Raw genomic sequence first — 24,482 nt, 5'->3', positions numbered from 1 at the left:
ACATATATTTTAATTTATTTATTACATTTATTCATAATTGCATTGAGAATTCTTTATATGTACAATATATGTTTATGTACCTTGCATAACTGCATGAGTCCATATTGCACAACACAATTAACTATGTACATTTTTTGTTATTACCTGATTTACTCTGATGATTTGCACTGGATGGAATGAGTCAGGGATGCATAGTCTGGACAGTAGCTGCTGACAGCCAGCCTCAAGCACACTTCCAAATGATCATCAATCATGGTGGAATGGTACTTGGACTTAATGATCTTTATGTGGGAACAGGCTGACTCACATAAATAAGTAGAGATGAATAATGCAGACAAGGAGGTAGCACATTTTCTCATTTTGGGGTACTTTCCCTCTATGAGTTATTTCCAGAACTGTTCATGCATTCTGGACTCTAGCTGAATGCCGGCTTGTAGTGTCAAAATCTCCCATTCCGTATGAAAGTACTTGATCCAGCTCCCCCACTCATTTTAATACCCTTTCTTACGTTTATGAGAAAAAAACCAAAGTCTAAAAATTGGCGATAACTTAGCCTGTCAGTTTTTCTGTACATAGCGCAGTTGTTTGCACATGCGTTTGACACCTAAGATAGCATTTGATTGGCTGCTCTGTATATCAGTTATGTGACAGGACTGATGATAGGCGTATGTCTATTTTTTCTAATGTCATGCACTCTACCCACAGTACATTTGCCATCAACTAGTAGATCACAGTCAATGTATTGAGCTTCCTGCTTTGAGGACTCAGGTGTACCTGAATCAATCCAGGGTATTTTAAATTGCTTAATAAAAACAAAAAAAAGCTCACTGCTCTTGAGTCAATTGCTACTCATATTGAACCTGTATGACAGGGTAGAAGTGTCCCTGTGGGTTTTGGAGACTGTAACTCTCATTTCTTAAAAACAATTTTATTGGTATTTCATCCACATATCATACAATTCAATATTTTATCATATCAATAAGAGTTATACAATCATTACCGCAATCAATTTTGGTACATATTCTTCTCTTTGTCCTCATTGTTATTAGTGTGATTATTTTTTAAAGTTTGGCAAGAATGCACACAATGAAACATTCTCCAAATCGACAAATTCTATGTGTATAATTAAGTAGCATTGATTATAATATTCATATTGCACCACCATTATTGATATCCTTTCCCAAATTATTCCACCAGCATTAAGATAAACTCAGTGCCCCTAAGCAAAAACTCTTCTTCCTACACCCGTCGTAACCATTGGTCAACTTTGGTTTCTTTTTTTGAAAGTAGTTTTTTTGATATTGTATTCATTTAACATGCAATTCCAAACTTAAATAGCTTTCTAAAGGTAGTATATGCATTATAACAAACAATTCTAGTGCTCTCTTCCCCTTCCCACATTCATTGTTTGTTCCCCCATTTCCCTCAACTCTCCCCACCCTTTGTCCCCTGTAAACCATCAGTTAGTGTCTCTAAGCATCCACTCCTGTGCTTCATAAATTGGGAAACCTAACAGAAACAATGACAAACAAAATGATACAGAAGGAAAATTATAATAACAATAGAAAGATAAAAATAAAGAGAAAGAAAAGACCACCAACAATATTAAAAAATGCCAGAAAAGAAATTTCTATCCTGGAACAAGTGAGAAATATTTAAGTCTTGAACAAATTCTGGTTGGGTCAAGAGGAAGGTCAACTAACCAAGTATGATATTAAACCTTGGTTCAATTCTACCATAAGCAAGTTTACAATAGTCTCTGTCTAGTAGGGAAGCTGTTGGAGTTCCTCGCCTGTGGCCATAGGGGATCTGCCAGAGGCTTAATCTGAATAGGATTTTGGTCTCCCACTGTCCTCCATGAACTTCTACAAATTGGGTGTTCACATTTAAGCTCTGATATTATTCCCTTCATCAGATTTGGATTTTTTTTTAATCCTCATCTTTGGGTCACACAGGATGGACTTAGTTGATACCTCACTTAGATGGTTGCTTGTGTGAATACAAGTCTTTAAGACCCAGACACATTTGCAATTGATAGCCAGGCATTATCTACTTTCTTCACCACACTTTACTATAGCACCTGTCTCTTCAGTGATCTCTTCATGAAGGCAGGTATTGAGCAGGGCCATGAACTAACTCTTCTTGGATAGGGGCTAGAATTAAGTGGGACCCCAGAATCCATCTACTTGTCCACAAGTTATGAACGACTCTGGTTTACTTTAGCTGTCACATTATGGAAAAAATGAAAAACCAACAAAAACAAGAAAAAAAAGAGAAACAACCCCCAAAAAACAAGAAATAAGAAAAACAAAACAGAAAAATATTATCAATCATGCCTAGGGATATAAGGCAATTGCTTTGTCAACATCAGTAATGTATCCAATGGCATAGAATTTGAGGTACTATTGATAAGAGGATTTTATGAGAGTATAGTCCAACTTTGAGCTGTAATCTATGAGTTGTTGCTTTGTAAGATTGATTTCTTAATTGATTGGGCTGTTTACATTAAGCATGGGGTTTGATTCTAGGGGAAAATTTCCTGTAACATTTCTTACAAAGGCATATCATGGCCTAGCAAATTAATACATGTCATATTAAGCCAAGAGGAGCATTGAGATACTAAATATATGGTGGTTCTGGGTCCCTTTTCATTACAGTCTTTGGGTGGCCATCCTTTGCTTCCTCTCCCATCAGGGAATTTCAGTCCTAAATCCAAGAGTACAAGTAGTTTTGAGGTAGTGCCCAGTTTCTTCAGTCTAGATTCCAGGTCCAATCCTGGTGTCATCTTTGAGCGTTCCTTGTAAGGTTATCATCTAAAGTCATCATAGTGCTTAGTCCATGGCATGGTTTACCAAGGGTTGGGTAAAAACATATTCAAAGTGTCTACCCAAGAACAAAGAACTGGGTTTATTCTTCCTTTAGTTTCTCTACAATATTTAGCTCCCCTTTCTGATGTGAGGTTGTTCCTTCTCATTTACTCACCATACCCACCAACAGAAATATCAGTGCCTCCTCTGAAATTAGATGCTCCGCTCCCTTGGTCTTAACTAGATATTCCCATAAGGTTCTCCTCTCATTCCTGTGGAGAATCTTTTGATTTGCCACAACCTTGTCTCAATGTTGTATATCAAGTAGATGGCCTTGCCCTTCTTAAATGATATACCTTGGCAGATGTGAGGTCTCCTCTAGTGAGGTGGTCCTTATGAAGTGATAATAAGGTGTGTGTGCATAATTCCTGGCCAGTAGGCATATTTTTACCTTTGTTTAAAAAATTGATCTCTAGTATTTGTTTAACTGATGTTTCTCCCTATAGTAGTAGACTCACAATATTTGTCCTTTTGTGACTGGTTAACTTCACTTAGCATAATGCTTTCCAAGTCCTTCCATGTCATGGGGTGCTTCATGCTTTCTTTACTGTTTTTAGGGATGCTTTGTATTCCATTATGTGTATGCATCATAGTTTCTTTATCCATTCTTCCAGTGTGGGGTATTTGGGCTGCTTCCAGTTTCTTGCTATTGTGAACCGCTATAAACATGGGGGAGTATACATTCACTCATATTTTGTCTCATTTCTTTGGGGCATGTGTCTAATAGTGGTATTGCTGGATCATATATGTCAATTCCCAGTTGCTTTATGTATTGGCATTTCATGTTTCATAGTAGCTATATGCATTTACAAGTCCACCAAAAGTGTATGAGTTTCATTCTGTCCACAACCTCACAAGCATTTGTTGTTTTTTGGTTGTTGTTTTTTTTTAATTAAGCTAGCATTGTGGGTGTAAGGTGTTATCTCATTTTGGTTTTAATCAGCATCTCCAGATAGTTCATGTTAGCCATGTATACATCATTTTTGGTGAACTGTATGTTCATGTTTTTCCCCACTTCTTAATTGAGTTCTATGTCATTTTCTAATTGAGCTGTTGTAGACTTCTATAGCTTTTGATTATGAGAACCTTTTCTGATATATCCGTGGTTTAAAAAATTTCCAATCTGTGGGCTCTTCTTACTTTTTTGATGAAGACTTTAGATGTGGATAAGTGATGTTATTTCAGCAAGACTGAGTCATCTATTTTGTCTTCAACTGTGCGTGCTTCCTTCATTATATTTGGTATATATGCCCTGCAATATGCCCTTAACTTTGTTCCTGTTTTCTCATTCATTATCCTAATGAGGTAGTTAATTTATTGTGCTAACCTGGCCAATAAACATGTGGGATTAATTGAAGGGCAGAGAAATAAATGGCTCAGTGAGCCTCACCTTTCTTGTATCTTGCTCTTTGATCATTAGACCAGTGTGCAGCTGCCTTGTTTGTTTTTTGCCTTTAATTTGCAAGCTACACTATCTGTGGGACACCTAACACGTGGACTGTGTTGCTGTAATTTGATGTTCTTTCAAGACCTGCTTTGCCACACCATCGGAATTTACATCTCTTGAGCTGGGGACTGTCGGACCCTGTCAGTTGGCTGATGTTGGTGATCTGCCTTGCTGTTTGCTGCCTATGCCCAGATAGCCTGAAATTGCTCTACAGAGGACTACCCAGTGGCCCTCAAGACTTAAAGGACTGCCAGTGTCTCACAACTGTCTCACGGGAGTGAGTTGCACTGAGCCATTTGTACTGCTTTATAATCTAACTAACTGTTTATTTCTTGTGTTATATATCTTGCTATCTGTATATATATATATGTATATATATATATATATAATTATTAGCATTTTTGTTTTGTTTCTCTAGAGAACCCTGTCTAACACACCTAATAACTCTGGGGGTTAAATTTAGGTCTTTAATTCGTCTTGATTTCATTTTTCTGCATGGGCGGGGTGGGGGGATACATAGGTCTTGTTTCCCTCTGCATATGGAAATCCAGTTTGCCCAAAACCATTTGTTGAAAAGTCTGTCTTTATACTATTGGATATTTCTAGGTCTTTTGTTGAAGATTAGTTGCCTGTAGGCTGATGCATTTATGTTTGGATTTTTTGTTCGGATCCTTTGGTCTATATATTTCTCATTGTTCCAGTGCCAGGCTGTTTTGATTGCTATGGCTATGTAGCATGTTTTAGGGTAGATAGTACTTTGCCCCCTATTTAGTTATTTTTTGCTTATCCTGGGTATTTTGTTTACCGATATGAAATTGTTGAGTAGTTTTCCAATTATTTAAAGAACATACTTGGGATTTGGATTGGGATTGTGTTTTATTAGTAGATTGTTTTAGGTAGTACTGATATTTCACACTATAAAGTCTGTCTATTCATGAGCACAGGATATTTTTCCAATTATGTACATCTCTTTTGGTTTCTTGTAGTAAAATTCTGTAGCTTTCTCCGTATAGGTCTTTTGTTTCTTTAGTTAGGTTTAGTCTGAAGTATTTCATCTTTTGTATGGTCACTGTAAATGATATTGTTTTCTTAATGTCTTTCTTGTGACTCTCACACTGGTATACAGGAATCTAATTGCTTTCTGTTTTTGTTTTGTTTGTTTTTTAAATTTTGAATCTTGCCAATCCCTTGATTTTTTCCAGTAGGTCTTTGGTGAAGATTTTTGATTTTTCTATATATTGGGGCATATCATCTGAAAATAGCGAAAGTTTCACTTCTTCTTTGACTGTTTGTATGCTCTTGATTGGTTTTTGGTGTCTGATGGCTCTAGCTAAGGCTTTCAACAAGATGTTGAATAAGAGTGATTATAAGGGAAATCCTTGTTTGTCCCTGTTTTCAGTGTTACTGTTTCTAACTTTTCCTTATTGAGTATCATGTTGGCTGTTTGTTTTTCATATATGGCTTTTATTATGTTGATGAATTTCCTTTCTATTCCTATTTTGTTGAGCGTTTTGATAAAAAATTCATATTAGATATTTTCAAATGCATTTTGGTGTCTATGGATATGGTCATGTGATTTTTAGTCTTTGCTTTATTTATATAGTGGATTAAATTTATTTTCTGTGTGTGTATGTGTGTATATGTGTCAAATATTGAACTGTCCCTATATTCATAGAATGAATTCCACTCGGCCATAATGAATCATATATTTTTGATAGAATACTAGCTTCTATTGTTGAAGATATTAGTATCTATGTCCATGATAGCTTTTGATCTATGATTTTCTATTTTGGGGGGTTTTGCCTGGTTTGGGTATCAGTGTTATATTGGCTTCATAGAATGAGTTTGTGAGTTTGTTGTCTTTTTCTATGTTCTAGAATAGTATCTATAGTATTAGTGTCAGATCTTTTCTGAATACTTGGTAGAATTCTCCTTTGTTGGTAGTTTCTTAATGGCCTGCTTTATTTCTACTTTTGTTATCAATATGTTGAATTTTTCAATATCTTTCTGCATTAATTTGCATGGGTGAAGTATATCTAGATATCAGTCCATTTCTTCTAGATTTTTTAATTTGTGTGAATAATGTTATTATTTCTTTTTACTTCATTTGAATCAGTTCAAATGTCACCCTTTTCATCTCCTATTCTGGGTATTTACATCTTTTCTTTTATTCACTTTGTTGAGTTTGCCGGTGGTCTGTTTTGTTAATCGTTTTAATGAACCAGCTTTTTGTCTTATTATTTCCATGTTATTTTTTTTCACATATAGTTTATTTCTGCTTGTCCCCTTCTTTCTTTTATTGGAGGGTTTATGTTCTTGTCCTTGTTCCAGTTCTTGAAGGTGTTGGATTAGCATGTTGTTTTTAGATTTCTCCTATTTTTTTCATGTATGTTTTTGTTTGTATGGGTCCCAATTAGGCAGACCTGTTTGGACTAAGCTGAAGCAGATCAGGCCCTGCTCGTGCTTCCCTGCACATCCCAGAGGTCAGCAGCAGATGGTGCCAGATAAGATAGCAAGTGAAACCAGATGTTCTGGATTCGAAGAAAGCCTTAAGGAGTCCACAAGCAATTCTCCCAGTTTCCAGACCCCATATGCTAATTGCCATAATTGTCATATATTCCTCACCAGCCCTTTAAAAACCCTCGCCCCCCCAACTGTTAAGCATGCCTTCCCTGACCTGTTGGCCTAGGCCACAGAACCTCATCTGGGAGCTCCCCCAGCCCCTAATAAAGCTATTTCTGTTTCTGTTCTCCCTTGTCCTGTCAGTTATGTCTGTCTTCCTCCCTGTACCTCAGTTTCACCCCTTTACATTTGGTGCCCGAAAATTTGGGAGAGGTAGGGAAATGGGCTCTTTGCTGTCCTGGCTCTGCTTTGGCTGGGACACAGCCACCCCTTCTCTCCCCTCTAACCTCTGGCGCCTGTCTGAATGAGCGCCTTCTGGTCAGTATCTCACTGTGTATGCTCATTCTGTCTCATTTGTCTTGTTTGTCCCTCTGGACACTGAGGACCAGAAAACTCATATGGGAACATAGGGTCCGTGGGGGGCTAACTGAAAGCCCTGAAAAGTAAGTATGCTAGGAAGCTGAGCGTGGCACCACTGCAGGGCTTTATTCTGCAACCCTAGTACCAAGAGGAGCTGGAAATGACTGCCTTTCCCTGAAAGGGGTGCAACAATAAGGCCAGTTTCTCGTGTCCATCTTTTCTCTGTGTCTATCTTCTCTCATGTGGCCTCCAGCCTTTTGTCTTTGTGTTTACCTCCTGGGATTCCTGCTGATAACAGGCCTCCTAGCACTAGGCCAGGCAGTCACTTACTGTACCTTCTGCCTGCACTGGAACGCAGAGGGAGTGTCTGAGCCCTTTCTAACTGTGTGCTTTGTGTCTGTGGCTCTGTGTGCTTTCTCTAAAATTGTCTGCTTCCCCTTCCTCTCACCCTAAACAAAGGCTTGACCAACATCCATTTTTACCGGTCATAGAAGCCAGGCCCCCCTCCCCCTCCTAGGCTTCCATTGTGTCTCTCTCTGATCCAAGGTCCCTGCATGCCGGTTAAAGCCGCAGGCCTGTGCCAGGGAACCTTTCTGTTCCGGAGAGTCCAGGACTCTCCCACTGGGCCCCTAGCTCTGACCAGCATGCCTCTCAGGGTTATCAGGCCACCTCCTGACTGGCGGGTGGGAATGGGGACCAGGGAACGCCCTTCTCCTCTATCCATACCCCTTGCAGTTTGAGACACAATGGGAAGTCTTCTGTCCCAACCCCTTAAGGACAGTCCTTTGGGGTGCCTACTGCCAACCTTACTGAATTGGGTTTGGCTCCATATCTCCGCCCTAAATGCCTGGTCTTTTTCTGTAACCCAGTTTGGCCTCAATACCAATTGGACAATGAGTCACACTAGCCAGAACATAGCACTTTCGATTTTAACATTCCATGCAACCTCAAAAATTTTGGTCAACAAACTCACAATTAATCAGAAGTCCCATATGTTCAGGTTTTTTTCTTTCTTCACTCCCGTCCCTCTCTACTACCTGTCACCCTGCTCAAGTTCTCTTAGCCAAACACTCTCTTAATCAGGCCCAGACAGTACTCCCCTTCCTTCTTTCTCCAGACCCCACGACTCCTTATCTGTGCCCCCAGTAAGGCCACCTCCATATTCTGGGTACCCCTCATCATCACCTCCTCCGCTACCCCCTCAACTCCTAAAGGCTGAGGCCCTGTGCCTCCAATACCCAACCCCTCCCCAGAGCCAGACCCGTCAGACTGCCTGGAGTCTCTCCCTCACTCCACTTCCTGGTCCACTCTCTGCTCAGCTTCCACTTAGATAACACCCCACAGCCTCTGACAGACCTCTCCCAGATAGTGAATCAGAACACAAATCTATGGTCGTCACCCTGAGACCCGCAGGAGGGAGGGGTCAGAAAGCTCCAGGAAGTAACAACTTTAATCACCTGCTGCACTTTGGATTTCATTATCCTCTGAAATCTCAACAATTTCTGCCAGTAAACTCACAAATAGTTTAAGCTCCTGTACGTCTGGGCCACCTCTTCTCTGCGATCCCAACTCTGTATATTTCTTGTTCCCCTTTCCAAGTCCTCCTGACTAACGAAAATTCCTCTTCTCCTGCTTTTGCACCCCCTCTGATGTCCATCTTTTCAGACCTGCCTGAACACCTTGTCTCCCCTCCTACTCACCCCTCTCCCTATCTGGCAACACCCGGAGGCCCCCCCCCATCCTCTTCTTCTGATCTACCCGCCTCGCTGGAGGAACCCGAGTCTGCACTCGCCATGCCAGTTAGCAAGCACCTGCGATCGCAGAACCCCCCTTGTTCTTTGTCCACTCCAAAAAGTGTCTGGATTGAGAGAGTGGTGCAGTTCATGTTCCCTTCTCTCTCACTCATTTATCTCAGATTGAAAAGTGTTTAGGCCCCTTTATAATGATCCCACCACCTATATTAAGGAGTGTCGATATTTAACTCAAGCTTATGATTTGTCCTGGCATGCTATTTCTGTCATCCTTCCCTCCACCCTAACTGCAGATAAGATGGAACGCGTTTTTCTCACTGCTCAGCAGCACTCCGACCAGGTTCGTTTAACCGACTCTGACCTAGGCGGCTCCCAGACAAAAACCTGGTTAAAGTTATCAAATTGACAATCAAGCAGGTAGGGACAGACATGCCCACCACAATAAAATGCTTCAGTGTGTCCTGACTTGGCTTCAGGCCATTTCCCATATAGAAGTCAACTTTAATCATCTTAAGATTACTCAAAAGCCTGATGAGAATCCAGTCACTTTTTAAATCTGCTTAAGTGATGCTTTACATTACAAGTTTAAAAAAGCAGAAGAAAGGCCCTCAAACCAGGGTCCGAGATTTAGTGAACATGGCCTTTTAGGACTTAACACCCGTGAGGAGGAGGCAGAGTCATCCTGTAATGCCTGGATCCAGCAAAAGGTAAATTTTCAAACCCAAGCCTTAGTAGCAGCCCTGCGGCCAGCGATCCCACGAGGCCCCAGAAGGGCAGCACAGGGCAAGGGTGTATGGAAACAACGACTGGCACCTGCTTCAAGTGCGGAGAAGGGCACTTGTCACAGAAGTGCCCCAGGCCTAAAGCTGCAATGAAATCCTACCCTGCTTGTGGTCAAAGCAGACACTGAAAGTCTGACTGTCTTTGGAAAAGCAACAGGCCATTTGCATCTCCACATGGGGGGACTGTCCTTCCAATTCCTGACCCGCCGTTGACCCTGATGGGATTGGCTGAAGTCTGAAAACACCCTGACTGGACCCCCATCACCCTCGCCCAGTCTTGGGTATTGCTCAAGGTATTGGGGGAGTAAATTTCCTTCTTACACAGAAGCTATCTTTTCTTACCTGCCCTCATTTTCAGGACGAGGCAGTCCTTCCTCAATCTCAGTCATGGATATTGATGGCAAGCCTGCCTGCCCTAGGTGTACTAGCCCTTTACTCATTCATTCCTTATAGTCCCTTTGTGTCTGATCCCTCTGTTGGGAAGAGACATTTTAAATTATTTAGGAATCTCCTTACACCTTCCTTTTGGTCTCACATCAACTCTGCTCCTTCCTCTTCTTTTGCCCAACCTGGAAAAACTGGCCTTACAGACATCATTGCTTCCAAATGCTAACCCATCATAACCCTTCTTTCTAACAACCTCATTACTCCGACCCACTCTCCCTGAAACACTCCAATCTTACCAATAAGAAACCAAATGGTACTTATTGCTTGGTCCAGGCCCTGCGCCTAATTAACGAAGCTGTTATCCCCATACACCCGGTAGCTCATGACTCCTATACTCTTTTGTCTCACATTCCGCCTTCTACTATACCTTTCTTGCCATCCCCTTAACCCAACTTGTCAGCATTCCTTTGCCTTTACCTGCAGTCCCTCCTAAAACAGTTCTAAGGCAGACACATCCCAACTCCTTTAACTTCTCTCTCCCTCCAAGACACATGAATCTCATTCTGCTGCTATCTGTTTAAGCCTGTGACCCACCCCTGCCACTCGGAGTTTAACTCTAAATACACACTAAGTCATAAGGAACCTCCAACCACCAACTTCTGCTGAGCAAATAACTAAATGCGTAAATTTTTCCACAGAAGGACCTCGTTTTCCAGTTACTGTATGTAGTTCCTCAGCTCATCCTCTATGGTCAGTATGAATTAGCACAGTTACTCCCCACCCAAAGGTCGAGAAAAGCAGCATACCTAATCCATCCCAGTCTCTCTAGCCTCCCTGCAGTAACAAGCTCAAGAGTGATGTTATTATGATAAGAAATCTGGGCTAATAAGGCAAAGAATAGCTGTAACCCTACCTTTCCTTGTAAACCTTAGTTTTGCCTCCTCCCTGGAAGTGGCAGAAATTTCTAGTAGAGCCTTAGATCACAGCATGCTCTAAACACAGAACTTTAACAGACAACTCCAACTAGTCATGGATCCACCTCAGAGTCTCTCGCCTCCTTGCAGCAACAACTTACATCCCTGACACAGGTAAACCTTCAAAACCATCATAAAGCTATTTCTCTGTCTGTTTCTGCTCTCCCTTGTTCTGTCAGTTATGTCTGTCTTCCTCCCTGTATCTCAGTTGCACCCCTTTACAGTTTTGATTACTAGGATTTTACCTCTAATTTACTGCTTTTATTGTGTTCAAAAGTTTTGATATGTTGTGTTATCTTCTGATTTGTCTCAAGGATATATTTAAAAGTTTTCTTTTATTTCCTCTGCTATTTGTATTATTACCCAATGTTTTAGTGCTATTTTGTTCAATCTGCACATATTTGTCTTTGTGTCTTTTCACTTTATTGTTGATTTCTAATTTTACAGAATTGTGGTCTGAGAAGATAGGCTGTAGGATCTAAATTTTTGAATTAGTTGAATCATGCTTTGTTACCTAGTATGTGGTCTATTCTTGAAAATATTCTATGTGTATTGGCGATGGATGTCTAATGTATTTTTGTTGGATGAAACATTCTCTATATGTTTATATGTCTATGGGGTCAATTTTGTTGATTGTGTTGTTGACATTTTTTTATTTTGTTGATTTTTTTCCATTATGTTCTGTCTTTTGAGAGTAGCATATTGATTTAGTGGCATTAGATTTTGTTTTCATAAGTTCTTGTCTGCAGAAATTTTTTTGTTCAATAGCTTAGCTGACCTTCAAAGCAAAGGCTTATCTTCAGGTGACAAAACTTAATATGGCTAAGATTCAGATATATATATTTAAAGACTTAAATGGGGAAGTTCACAAACTATTTCAAAAATGAACAAGGTTAATCAAAGATCAAAAGGATTATCAACCAAAAGGAAATATAAATGGTTAAAAGCTTTAGATATAACACCTTATTTAAAATTGAACAATACTTAAAATGTTCATTAACATTTACTTAATTGATTACCTTTACAATTTAGCCATGATGTAGTCTATAAACACACTGATATTGAGTCAATACTATATCACAGTGACTCTATAGGATAGGGGAAAACTGCCCCTATGGGTTTCCCAGACTGTAACTTCTGAGGTTTTCCAGTTAGCTGAATGTCTAACCATTGAGCCTCCAGAGCTCCTAGTAATAAACAGTACTCTTTACTTTGGCTAGAATTGGATAAAAATGCAAAGAGGGGTTTTCTTATACTAACTATCCTCTGGCCTACAGAGCCTCTTGAGATGCAAATAATGTTATCCTTTGGATCTACCAAGTTCTATCTAATGTTGGAAAAAACTTAAATATAAAACTATTTCATTGTTTTAAATTGCTCTTATAGTACTCATTTAAGAAAGACAAAAAAGGACGGACTGTAGCAGATAACTTAGAGAGAGATCTTGATCCTGAAGTTATAATAAACCGTTTTGATTAATAAGCATTCACTGCTATAAAATCAGTTAAGCTTTTAAGTAAACAAATCCATATATGTATAATTTATCTAGTTATTATCCAGAAGTAAAACTGACATTTTACCAATATTTTGTTTTAAAAGGCATTTAAACCAATTTAATCCAATAGGTTTATCAAGATTTTGGCTTTCTGTTTCTGCTTCTCCTCCTCTCTCCCTCACAAAGACTTGGTAGGCCTTCCTCAATTATTCATCAGTGGGTTTGATGCTCCATCCCTCAATATTTGGCAATTTCTTAGTGACATTGGGCCAGGTTTTGATTGCAAAGTTGACTGTCAAGCATCCTTGTCCAATCTGGCCCTGGCCCTCCTGTTCTAAGGAAGAACACTTTCTTATTGTAAAGGTGAAACTGAGGTACAGGGAGACAGACAGACATAACTGAAAGGACAAGGGAGAGCAGAAACAGAAATAGCTTTATTAGGGGGAGCTCCCTAGACCAACAGGTCAGGGGATTCATAATCAGCAGTTGGGGGCTCAGGTTTTTAAAAGGCTGGTGAGGAATGTATGGCAATTATGGCGATTAGCATATGGGGTCTGGAAACGGAGAGTTGCTTTTCAACACCTTGCTGCTTTCTTCAAACCTGGAACATCTGGTTTCCCTGGTTATTTCTCTGGCGCCATCTGTTGCTGACTTTTCCGAAGTGCAGGGAAGCGCATGCCAAGCACTCATTTTGTCCCTAAGCCTCTGGTGGAAAGCTGATGGGGTCTCCTCCTTTCCCTGTTGCCTGAACTACATTGGGGATCTGGGGATTGGTTCCTTTATTCCTTTGATTATCACTTCTTTAAGGTCTCACATCTGGCATTTCTTCTTGGGCTCATCATTATCCCATCCTGAGTTAATGTTGGGAATTTTTATTCAGGAGGAGGAGCTTCTCCCTCCCCAGGAGGGTGCTACTTCTTCCAGAACAACACAGTGTCCCTTTTATTTGTAATGTTGGGTCATGTACTGGTCGGAGGACATTACAAATAGCCTGCCTGCCGCTATCGGACCAATAATTTCAGGAGGCCACAAAAAAATGAGCCATCTGCCTCAGTGCCAAATGGAACAATCAAAGCACTACCCTACCTCAGAATTTTTATGGACAGAGGCCCATTTAGAGCCTGCACAGCTGCTAATCCTCTCTCCTTCCTCTTTATTTGCCCACCTGTGGTTTCTACCCACTCCCTTTATTGCTTTACTCCTCCCTTCTTGAGCAGCTTAAAACTCTCTCTCCACCACAGATAATCGCCACTTCTCAGACCCCCCCCTCCAATGGGGGTCCCCATGGAGTTCCCCCACAAGTTCAGAGCTCCCTGCTCTCCCTTTCCCTTCTCTCCCTCCCAGGCAGTGCAGATTCTCTGACTCCCTCCTGGAGTCCATGAATCCCTCCAGGGAAGCACAGAATAAACTTCCCCTTTTTCATTCTCTGGGGCTTGACTTCTGTTAATCTTTGCAGCAACTTATTGCTTATCACCCTCTTCCCCTATAAAAAAGATGTCCATTATGGCCATCTCTTCCACCCAGGTATAATAACTGGGCCCCAGAAATTTTTCTAATTGTTTGGCTAGGACAAAGGGGTCTTTGAGGAGGGATTTTATTTCTTTCTTGAAATTTCTAACTTCCATCCTAGTAAGAGGAGTATTAACATATCTAATTTCACCTTGGCCTACTGGGACCTCTTGAAAGGGAAACATCTCTTGTTTAGGAAGCAGAGGAAACTGCCGAAGGTCCCTTTTGCATTGTTTTAATTTCTTCCTTGTGGGGGCAAAGTTGTTTGCTCCTTGGGCAAGCAGCTCAGGCAAGGCCAGTGGGAAATGCTGAAGGCTCAACCACGGGAGCTTAGGGTGCCCTTAATTGTCCACCTCTCAGTCTGAGATAAAGTGGCTGAAAAATAATCAGTTACTCCCTGTCCCCAACTCTACCCTCCCCTCCTGTCTGTAACGAGCTTAGCTACGAATATTTCTTTGTATGCCCTCCGATAATTGTCAACAACTATCCCTTCGCGTGGAAGCCTGTCATGAGAGGCAGGCTATTTGACAGGAAGTGTAAATAAACCTGCCTTGAATAAAGTTCTGGGACCTGGAGTGTTTATTGCTTCAGGAGTCCCCCATCCTCAACTAGATCTTATCTATTCTCTATAAGTTTTCACATTGCAGATTGAGCCTTCTCAAACCTGCTCGATTTGTAAGATAGAGCCAATCTCCATTATTCTTACACTTTCTCACACCTGGGTAGGATGGGGCCATTGGTTCTTTCTTCAGATTCTCAGTCCCTGCCTCTCTCTGCCTTGTGGCATAGGAGGTGGCAGACAAGCCAGAAGATCCCACAATTTTCATGAAGAGTCATTTTTTTCCTCTTAAAGGGGAAACATTCCCTGGGCTGGTTCTGATCTCTTTAAGAGCCAGCAGAGGTCATGGCCACCTCCTCTTGAGGGAGAGGTTGTTAGGTAGCAGGATTAGGGGTTGGTTCCTCTCCGTTCCTAGGGCCCTCTACAGGATGTTGGCAGTCAATGCAGGTTAAGCGGGGAACCAGGCGAGCTTAATTCAGCCGATGGGGTCAACCAGTCCTGTCAAACTCACCTCCTGGTGGAAGGCCCCAAAAGGCCAGAACCTGGAGCTCACCGCTGTCTTTTTCTGGCTGCTTCTCAGTTTTCTGCTGCGCCATGCCACCAGAGTCTGTCTGTCTGTCTCTCTCTCTCTCTCTCTGCCTCATGTAGCCACGTGTGGGTGTGCAGTGCCATGAGGTTGCCTGGGACCGAGGTATTTCCCATCTGAGAAACCTCACAAGGTGACATGTCCTTAACAAATAGGGCTAGAGCCTGACAGACCCAGTCTTCACTGGAGTGAAATTGGGGCCAGAACACAAATGGTGAATGAATTGGTACTTTTGGTCAAATGAAGCAGCAATATTTAACCATGGTTTGCTTTTCTTTATCTCAGGTTCAGGGATTATCTTCCCAAGACCTCAATTACACACACCCACATTAACGCCCCACCCCAGCAAAGGACTGTCAGAAGGAATGTCTTTGGTCAAATCAGTGAGAACAGTCTGAAATGGGAAACAAAAGATCGAGGACTAGCAGGAAGAAACAGAAGGGAGTGGAGGGTGATCTCAAGGTCACCTCTACTCAGTCACATTTCCTCACTCTGTCTCTTACACACGTTTGCCTGAGTGTTGTGGTAGTCTGTCTTCACCCTCTGGTGTCTGTCTCACTAACTCCTCTAACAGCATCAGGTCATCTCTGGGTACTGCTGGGAGGACAGCAGCTCTGTGGTGCAGGCTGACAAAATGGAGGCAGGGACATGTCTCCTTTTCCAGCAGGACTGCTGCTTCAAAGGGCTAGGAAATGTCTGCGAAGAGCGCCCAATGTTGTGAGAAATGTTGTCAAAATCCAAGACACCATATTAGTTCCTATTGGTAACTAGCTGATCAGTTTAAGCAAACCCTGATCTAAGGCCAGGTCTCCATGGGTCTCTCCAGCGAGAATTGTTGCAGACTGTCTTATCACATGAGTTTACCAATGCCCGATCATGAGATTTTAACTAGCAAATGCTCAAGAAATCAAATCTGTACTTACTTTAGTGAGAGAGAGGCAATTGTTGTTCGACTTTGCAAAATTGGTGCCTAAGGGATGCATCCCACAGCTGCTCTGAAAGCATTTCATCCCTCAGTCTACAAAGCCCCTCTCCCACTTCCTCTTGGGGTTAACAATCTTTTGTGAGCCCAGATTGCATCCCCCACCCCCACCCGCCTATTTTGTTTATTCACTTTATTCATTGGTTCCCACATTCCATACCCCAGGTGCCTCAGCACTAGTGCTTGCCCTATCAGCTATCAATTGGTGCCCTGACTCTGCTATATTTGCTGAATATGGAGCAGCCTCATTACTTATTTCTCACAGGTGGAGTCTCCTGAGCCCTACCCAGAACTACTCAGTGAACAAGAGACTTGCATTAGAAGTAAAGATCTATGTAAGGGGGGACGGGAGCAGTTAGGGTTGGGGAGACTGTGTTTGGCTCTTTCAAATTTGGGCAAGCAGTTCTCAATTGGATACATCAATACAGGAAAAGACTGTAAAGACTGCACCTATCATAGAAATCCCTTTTCAAGGACTGAAAGTTAAAAGGAGCTAGTGAGCAGATAACTTAGTCCAGTGGTTCTCAACCTCCCTAATGCCGCGACCCCTTAATATAGTTCTTCATGTTGTGGTGACCCCCATTTTAGTTGCTATGTCATAACTAATTTTGCTACTCTTATGAGTCAGGTGACCCCTGTGAAAGGGTCATTCAACCCCCAAAGGGGTGGCGACCCACAGGGTGAGAACCACTTACCTAGTGTAATAATTATGGTAACTGTTAGGTTTGAGTCCCTAGCCAGGAAGGGGTAATACACCTAGGTGGGTGTTACACCTGGATTGGCCCATCTAAGACAGGTGAATTTGAGTCAGCCAATGAGTTCGATCAGTATTTTAGACATCCCCTCCCAACTTGGGCTTTGGGGCGGGGGGGGGAGGGGGGGGAAGCGGGGAGGGTTGGTTTGAAAGGCCAGAGGTTTTGCTCCGGCACTCTTTCCCTCGCAGTGGCTGTTACACAGTGCAGCACGGCTAGGCTGTAGTCCCGCAACTGTGCCTCGGTCTCTGCCTGACTTGTGTTCCATTTACTGTAAAACCTGAAACTGCTTCTCTATCCTTCATAAAACTCACTTGGATCACAAATCAGACTTTGGTGTGAATTCTTTCTCATGCGAAGCCAAGGACCGAGGTTTATCACGAGAGAGAGAGAGAGAGAGAGAGAGAGAGAGAGAGAGAGAGAGATAGAGATCTAACATAACCACCTGGGTCCACTTGTGAGTGTAAGTGGGAGAAACACAACAGTGGAGAGAGGGACTGAGTTTCCACATTTTCCATTGGCACCTAGAGAGAGAGACTAAAAATAAGGTAGGAGAAGAATGGCTTACTTGTCTGAGGTGAGGGAATTATGTGGACTCCTGAGCCTCCTGCCATGACCCTAGCCCATGGGGGGCTAGGGCTGAGCAATAGTGGTAAGGGGACAGCTGGTATGAAATATGTGTGTACTCTCAAGCTTGCAGCTGATATCCAATGGATTTAGCATGGATGGCTAGGAATTAGATGACCAGAGCTCAATCAAATGAAAAGAAAGATACTTGAAATTGTAAATTGGTATGAACTACAGAAATGTGATGGCTCTCAATTGGATACAGAAGGCTAAAGTGCCCGCCAGAAACGAAGATACTTCATATTAAGAAACATTCTTGCTTCCTCAGCGTACACAGTTGTTAAGGATGAGCAGTTTAAAAAATAGATATTTCAGGTAGGGGGATGAGAAAAGCATGAAGAGCCTAACTTCACAGTAAAATGATTAAAGTGGGGATGGAGGAAGTTAATCTTTCATTCATGAAAAGGACAATGGCTATAAGAGTCAGAGTAGCCTGCAAAGCAGTGGATTATTTTATTTTTTTAAACATTTTATTAGGGGCTCATACAAGTCTTATCACAGTCCATACATACACATACTTCAATTATATAAAGCACATCTGTACATTCTTTGCCCTCATCATTTTCAAAGCATTTGCTCTCCCCTTAAGCCCTTTGCATCAGGTCCTCTTTTTTCCCCTCCCTCCCCACTTCCCCCTCCCTCATGCGCCCTCGATAATTTATAAATTATTATTTTGTCATATCTTGCCCTGTCCGGCGTCTCCCTTCACCCCCTTTTCTGTTGTCCGTCCCCCAGGGAGGAGGTCACATGTAGATCCTTGTAATCGGCTCCCTCTTTCCAAAGCAATCACGCTCTACCCTCCAAGTACCGCCCCGCACACCCCTGGTCCTGAAGGTATCATCTGCCCTGGATTCCCTTTGCCTCCAGCTCCTATCTGCACCAGTGTACATCCTCTGCTCTATCCAGACTTGCAAGGTGCAGAATTCGGATTCTGGTAGTTGGGGGTGTAGGAAGTATTCAGGAACTGGAGGAAAGCTGTATTCTTCATTGGTGCTACATCGCACCCTTACTGACTCATCTCCTCCCCTTGGCCCCTCTGCCAGGGGATCTCCAGTGGCTGACAAATGGGCTTTGGGTCTCCACTTTGCACTTCCCCCTTCATTCACTATGGTAAGATTTTTTTTTTTCTGATGATGCCTTATACCTGATCCCTTCAACACCTCGTGATCGCACAGGCTGGTGTGCTTCTTCCATGTGGGCTTTGTTGCTTCTGAGCTAGATGGTCGCTTGTTTACCTTCAAGCCTTTAAGACTCCAGACAGTATCTCTTTTGATAGCTGGGTACCATCAGCTTTCTTTGCCACATTTGCTTATGCACCCGTTTGTCCTTGGTGATCGTATCATGGAGGTGCACCCAATGATATGATATTTTGTTCTTTGATGCCTGATAACTGATCCCTTCGGAACCACGTGATCACACAGGCTGGTGTGTTCTCCCATGTGCGCTTTGTTGCTTCTGAGCTAGATGGTCACTTGTTTATCTTCAAGTCTTTAAGACCCCAGACGCTATCTCTTTTGATACCCGGGCATCATCAGCTTTCTTCACCACATTTGCTTATTCACCCGCTTTGGCTTCAGTGGTTGTGTTGGGAGGGTGAGCATTATAGAATGCCAATTTAATAGAAGAAAGTATTCATGCCTTGAGAGAGTATTTGAGTAGAGGCCCAAGGTCCTTCCGCCACAGTGGATTATTTAATATGGCTTTTCTACACATAGCCTTTGCTCCTCCCACCAAATGACCTTCATTTTCCTGATGGGTCTGGACAAGAAGGTGGGGGGAAGATACTAGATTACATGATTACTCTGTGAATGATCGCTAACAGAGTTTATTATGATCGCTGTCCAGTTGGGTGAAAAATAAGCAAACTCAGAAGCAGGCAGGAAAGAATCTCACTACTAGCTAAAGTGAAGAGCCAAGATTGTAGCACGTTCTTTGGATCCTGAAATCCCATTGAATCTCCTTGATCCAAGAGGCAGCTTTGACAACAGAGAAGCAGCAACAGTGGAACCAAGAACCAGAACACGAGACAGTGAATTTCCCAGCTCACAGATGTTTGGAGGCAGGAGGTTGGCTTTTGCAATGTGAGTGGCACTACACATTTCATTCAGGGAGCAGGGTGTGCACACACACGGAGCTAGAGCAGAGTTCCTTCAGGTTGAGTTTCACAGTGGAGTACCTTTGGGCATTTATTGACATCCTTAAAAAAGCTTTCTAACATTGTCAAAGCTGGGTAGAAGGTAGACCAAGGGTAGGAAGGCTAAGAGAAGGCCAATCTGCAGGAATGGTAGAGAAGAAATTGTCCCGACTGACCAACTGTATCCTGAGTATTTCTTCCCCAAATTGTAAGCTGTTAACTTCACTAATAAACCACAAAATCAATAGTATCATCTGTGAGACCTCTATAGCCATTGCAATGAATTATTGAACTTATCCACAGAAGATGAGAGTCATGGAAGGGACAGTTGGTGTCAGAATAGTTGGCGGGGCGGTGGGAGGAAGGTGACATGGTGCTGATCAGATCTGGGAAGAGGACAAAAGTCCAGGTGAATGGGAGGTCCCTCACCAAATACTGCTATCTGGACCTTGAGCGAAGGATGGACTCATGATACTCGAGTGAAAGGTCCAGTTAAGTAGAAGTCTTTCCAAGAGAGAAGTGGTAATCATTGGAAGTTACGTGCCTTGCCCAGAGAACCCCTTGCAGTGCTTATCAACCTTCCTAATGCTGCCACCCTTTCATACAATTCCTCATGTTTTGGTGACCCCCCCAACCATAAAATTATTTTTGTTGCTACTTCATAACTAATTTTGCTATTGTTATTAATCAGGCAACCCCTGTAAAAGGGTCATTTGACCCCGAAAGGTCTCTTGACCCACAGGTTGAGAACTGCTATCATAAGGTATCCCTGAGAAAGGGTCTAAGAGAGACCTTCCTCACAGTTCTTTCAAGTAATGGTGTGAGTGTGGAAATTATGGTAGCTACATTAAGAGCTGTCAAGTGTCCTATGTTCCCGTGCCCCAGTCAAACCGATACTTAATGTGCCCTCAAGTCCTCAAATGCAATGCTGGTAACAACCCCAAAAGAGTAAGTAAAACCCCCAAGACCAAGGTTAGAGCCAAAATATGGAAGTGTGAACACTTGAGTGGAATGAATTACACATAAAGTGCTGCCTCTCAACAAAAGTGATTGCTATGATTCCCCCTTTCCTCTCAGTTGGGACTCTGATCCAGTAGGAACACACTGCATGATGGCTCTGTACTAGGATAAAGGTGCTTGGGGAAACAGCACTTGTGAGAGCTTCTCATCGCTCTTCCCTGCACTGCAGAGGTGGGACCGGAGAACAGTCTCTTGCCTCTCAAGACAGGGAGGAGAGTTCACAGTATTTTAGGAGCACTGACAACCTGCACCCACATCCTAAATGTCATCGATAAGCCTTGCAGTAGCAACTATTCAATCCTCAGTGTGCCCTGGGCAGATGTCTGATGGTATTGTGGAAAGGAAAGCCAGCAGGCAATCCCCTTCACCCTAGTGTTCCAAAGAAAATCCAGAGCACAATGAGAAATCCAGAGATCTCTCCCTGAGCCTCTTGATCTTTAGTGAATTTACAACTAGAATTGAGATAGCAGCACTTTTGGGTGGTCAAACGTAAACAAAAATATGGGCTGGGTTAACTACATCTTCTATAACCAAGACAGGTTCATAAACTATACCTGAGGTGCACTACACGGAGCAGCCAGCCAGTTAGACAAAAGTCAGATGGCTTGGCGAAACAGGGTGGCACTAGTCATGATGCTAGCTGAGAGGGAAGGTGCGTGTGTAATGGTTCAGACGAGGACATTGAACAAAAGATATGATTGCTGATGCCAGATGGATTTTGGTTGAAAGCAGAGAATACCAGAAAAAGGCCTGCATTTACAATTCTTTCCTAAATTCCAGTTATTTTCCAGCTTTACATTTGGAGGCATTTTTAAAAGAGGTTATCAGGTATCATTATCTTCAAATCTTGATAGGCTGTTACATCTTAAGTCTCAGTAATTCACAATTAAATATCACACACAATACACACTAAAATATTTAAGCCTTCCCAGCACATAACAAACTTATAGGGAAAATTGGACTACCATGACCAAAGACGTTACAGAATGCATGCAGTTCTGAAAAGAAAGTCATGATCACAGAATGGTTTTGGGACATATTTCTATTTTAAAAAACAGAATGTACACAAAATTTAAAATGTTCAAGGCATATAAATGCATGCCAGTGACTTCAAATTGCCATTAAGTATGATTTGTTTAGGGATGCAAAAACTTTCCCCATCCCATAGAATGTTATGTTGACACCCAAGACAGTCAACTCTTACCACATTTCAACATCCCACTATTTGCTGGTTGATAAATAAATAAATAAAAGATAAATAAATAAAAGTCCAGTAAATGATTTCACGCTTTAACAAAACACATTACACCTTTAAAAAGGGGGTATGATATGGGATTCCTCCTTCTTAAAAAAGTTTCTAGATCTACTAAAAACTTGCATTTATAAAATAGTTGATAAAAATATTCCTCTGGGGGAAAATCGCTTTAAAACTCCCCTGGATTGTGCAAGAATGGAGATAATAGGGCCCAGTGAGAAAACATGGTATATAAACATTCATCAGAGTTGGCGTCTTTTTCTCTTATCAGAGGCTGAACTTTCCTCATTTTTCATTTCTTCATTTCAGCAGGTAAATCTTATTAGTTTCTTGGTTAGCTACTTCAGCCTGTTTTCCCGTTGCTCCCCCTCTCCCTTTTGCTTGCACTTTTCCCCCCCTGAAGGTTTATCCTTTCCTGCTGCATTTTTTTGGCTTCCTCTCAACTTTTGTAGGTACAGGCTTCCCTGACCTACAAAATCTGGCTGCTGTCCCCTTGGACTTCCTCTTCATCACCCCTTAGGCCCGACTGGATTTCCTTTTGGGCACCTTGGCTCTAGGGAGTGTGCTTGCCAGATGCTTGTGGACCAGTAGCTTTCTCTAAGCTAGATTGCCTGACGATTGCCACTCTGACCGCCACCTGAGCTACAGGTAGAATTTCCTATATATGAAATCCAGGAAAGATAAGTCCATTGAGACAGTAACTGGACTAAGAACTACCTAGGTCTATAGCAAGGGAGGTTGAGGGGAAATTTGGAGCTAACAACAATGAGTACAAGAAAGGAGAATTTTTTCTGAAGTGGACCCTGGTAATGATTGCATAGCTCTTTTTAATATGACTGAACTATTAAATTATATGCAATGTGATGTGTAGGTCTGGGTACATTAGAGAAACCCATCCACAGAAACTCATATGTATAAGAGAAAGTTTTATATAAAGGGTAAGTGTACATTAAGAAAACATCTTAACCCAGTGCTGCTCAAGCCCATAAGTCCAACATTAGCCCATATATCTGAAACTGATCTACAAAGTCCTCCTCAATCTCAGAAAACACATGCAATGATGCCGACTGCAGGAGGAAAGCTGAATCAGTGAATGTGTAAGCACCTCAGCACTGTCAGGGGTCTCTACATGGCTTCTCTAGCACCCAGGACTGCATCAGGGTAGGTCCATGTGGCTTCTCCTCAGGGATGTCTTGCAGGAAGTGAGCCTTGTCAGCTGAAGCAGGAAACTGGCTACGGCAGCTTCCCCTGGTCCGACCATCACAAAGCAAGAGACTGAAGAACTAGAAACGAGAGGCTCGCTGAGCCATTTATCTCTATGCCCTTCAATTAACCCCACATGTGTTTATTGGCTAAGTTGGCGCAATAAAATTAACTACCTCATGTGAATTATATGTCAATAAAACTTTTTAAAAAGAAGAGAACATAGTGTCTGGGGTCTTAAAGGCATCAGTCTAAATGAGGTGCCAACTAAGGCTGCATGAAAGAAGCACAAGCGGGGGGGACGGGAAATGAGCTGATACCAAGAGCTCAAGTAGAAAGAAAACATTTTAAAAATGATAATGGCAATATATGTACAAATGTGCTTGACAATGGATGGATGTATGGATTGTGGTATGAGCCCCCAATAAAATGATTTTTTAAAATTAACAACTAAGCATTTGTTTTATATTTTGATCCATTTTTAACTAGTTCTAGTTCTTATGACTTTTTGCATTATGGAATGAGGTTTACGTGTTTGTGTGTATTTCATTTGATTGTTATTGCTGTTTTCTTCTATTCTTTTTGTATGATTTCCTTTATATGGAATCCAGGGCAGTAATGCTATAAACATAGGAACTGAATCAATCATTTCTTGAGGTGATTACAGGTGAGGTTTGGGGGACAGGGAATGTTAATAACAAATGCGAAGTGAAGAAAATATTCTAAGATCGAATTCTGTGCTTATTGCACAAGTCTTTTTGATGTAGTTAACACACTGAATTTTATTACATGAGAATTATATGTTAATAATAACTCAGTTCAGAAAACATAGACAGGTGTCTGATAGGTCACATACCCTTGAAAACTCCTTGGAGTAGTTGTACACTTGACACATGGGGAAAGTAACAATCAGAATCAACTCAATTGCAAATAACAAAACATTAAAGATCATAAATGTTATGTGAAGAAATATATTAAACTATCATGTCAGAACAATGTGCACTTATGTTTTCAGAAATACACCGAGGATAAATTCCAAATAGTAGGTCATGTACTCTCCAATGACTTGGAAAATATTAGAAACACTTGGCTCTTTGGCTCAACCAGGCTTCGTGGTGTTAGCTCGAGGAGTCTTGGCCCCGCCCACACGCCCATATCTGCCAATAATGA

General features: G+C 41.9%; 1 pseudogene; it reads right to left on the bottom strand.

The window, feature by feature from the left end:
* The window catches only part of LOC142433288 (pre-mRNA-splicing regulator WTAP pseudogene), a 167,648-nt pseudogene extending 152,299 nt beyond the window's left edge, over nt 1-15,349 (bottom strand).
* Nucleotides 15,350-24,482: the final 9,133 nt, after the last annotated feature.

The sequence above is a fragment of the Tenrec ecaudatus genome, chromosome X (assembly GCF_050624435.1).
Source record: "Tenrec ecaudatus isolate mTenEca1 chromosome X, mTenEca1.hap1, whole genome shotgun sequence".
Lineage (NCBI taxonomy): Eukaryota > Metazoa > Chordata > Mammalia > Afrosoricida > Tenrecidae > Tenrec > Tenrec ecaudatus.
This window is presented reverse-complemented; position numbering and strand designations above follow the sequence as displayed.